This window comes from Fragaria vesca, linkage group LG2, assembly GCF_000184155.1.
Source record: "Fragaria vesca subsp. vesca linkage group LG2, FraVesHawaii_1.0, whole genome shotgun sequence".
Classification (NCBI taxonomy): domain Eukaryota; kingdom Viridiplantae; phylum Streptophyta; class Magnoliopsida; order Rosales; family Rosaceae; genus Fragaria; species Fragaria vesca.
Genome location: NC_020492.1, coordinates 33160625 through 33162778, shown reverse-complemented (window position 1 = coordinate 33162778; position 2154 = coordinate 33160625).

The window sequence follows — 2154 nt, the reverse complement described above, 5'->3', positions numbered from 1 at the left end:
ACTCATGGAGCGTTTCTCGAAAACGTTCATATTAACTCTACTTGTTGAGTTATTAGTCAAGTGGATTGCTTACCACCTTAATTGACTACATATTGTCGATGATCTTTTGTGGCATCATGATCCATAATCTTTAACGGATTCGATCATCATCAAGTTCTCTAGGTCCTCCAAGTTGGTGTGGAATTACCAACGAGACTTGATTTTGATCATACAAACAGGAATTGTATATACGCTAATGTGATAAACTTATTTGGGATTATCCCCTAATGTGGGGACAACAATATGGGTCATGGCAAAGGCAGAAAACGTCGTGCCGATGTCTAGAAAAGAGGGGGAGGTGTTGCCGGCTCTAATAACGACACTCCCGGTCTAGACACCATTTTGTCAAAACTACTCACGTCAGCTCATGAGATTAATGCAACCGTTGTGGATCTTCGGATCACTGGTTCAAGATTGTCAAGCTCCTTTAAATTGTGAATGCATACAAAAAGGTATGAAAAATCAATACGAGGACAAGAACGTCATCCTCATGATCGCGAATTTCAAAGATTCGGATCCTGCTTTAGCTACCCATGACTTTGATGTCATCGGCTAGACATTGAGACTTCGTTCCAAGTTATATATACTAAGGCGTTGTATCGACGTCCTTTGTCTATTTGAGACCTCGATGTACTCACATTAGCAATAATGAATGCCTTGAGAATTTTTCGAAGTGAAACTATTCTCCTCTTATGGTTCATATTGATTTACAATCAAGATGTACACTTACATCATCCTTAGAAACATGGCATATTGTGCTGATTTTGGTCCCTTCCTTTGAAGGTGACTCATGGCACTGCATCCTCAAGGAGGATCGCCCACGTGTTTCCGGTTAAGTCTTCTACCCTATAGCGGATTTTTCATCATCAATTGTTCAACTAGGCTCATCCAAGCTTAGTGTGATGTCTTATAATTGTCCGAAATTAAGGAGATAGTGGTTTTAAGTGTGTCTCGCACTACCGACCCTCCACGGACATGCCTGGTCATACTGACTTGGAGTTACCGAAAGCTTTTGATTTTGGATCCCCCTACGCTATTAAACCAATTGCCGTCTTGCAAAAAACGTTGAAGACTTATCAAAGCTGGAAAATTATCATCATAATCGGATCCTCTAGGTTCTTTGAGTTAGTTTATGTTCATGTCAGGGAGCTTTTGCTAACTAGTCATGGAGTTTACGACCTTAGAATGATCGAAAGGACTTGGTTTTGATCATACACACGTCACTTTTGGCTAAGGCAAAAGCCTAAACGCCACATGCAAGCTTCACAGCTTCGCACATGCCAAATCTGCGAAAAACAGCAATCTGTCCCTTCTGGACAGTCAACTTCATTTGAGCTTTGTGAACAGCTCCGGACGAACCAGACAGTGAACTTTATATCATTGGAAAGCTCTATGAGTCTAGTTTTCAGAACTTTTCACGGTTCGTCCATAGCTATTTTAACGAAGAAGTTATGGCTGTTTTAGTGCGCAAAGGTCATTCTGCGCGGAAATTTTTATGCACTCTCGGGATTGCAGCTTTTCGTAGCTTCTTTCAATCCTTCTAAATGGTTCAAGTAGAACTATTTACTTGCCTATTTACTCCTTGTAGTTATGTCTCATAGAGACATTGAGTGCTTCGCAGATAGTGGAACTATCCAACAACATTCTAAGGAACCATGTTGAGCTTTAAAGACATTCATGCTAATGGTTTTTATTTGAAAACACATTGTGAGAATGAACAAGAATTCTTTTGTGTATACCTCCTCATGAATGCGAACTGAAGCGCATCTTGGAGAAATTCATGAGTCAATCTAGTGAACTGTATGTCCTTACGATTCGAATATCGAATCCCATGTTGTCGCCAAACATGATATTTGGGACACCGACTCATATAGGCTTTGGTTTGACCAAATTGGTCAACCTGGAAGAGATATAATGGTCCAAATTTTGAGAAATTCTCATGGACATCCATTCTTCCGCTCAAAACGAAGACATTCGAGATCTAGCATCACCATGAAGCATGGTGGTGACCCGGGGGATATTGACGTCACCCGAACACGACTCCAACTTCCTGGAGGTCGTCCGGTCAATTCCTCAGCAATGAGGTGCACCGGCCTTTCCTCGATGTCGCATTGG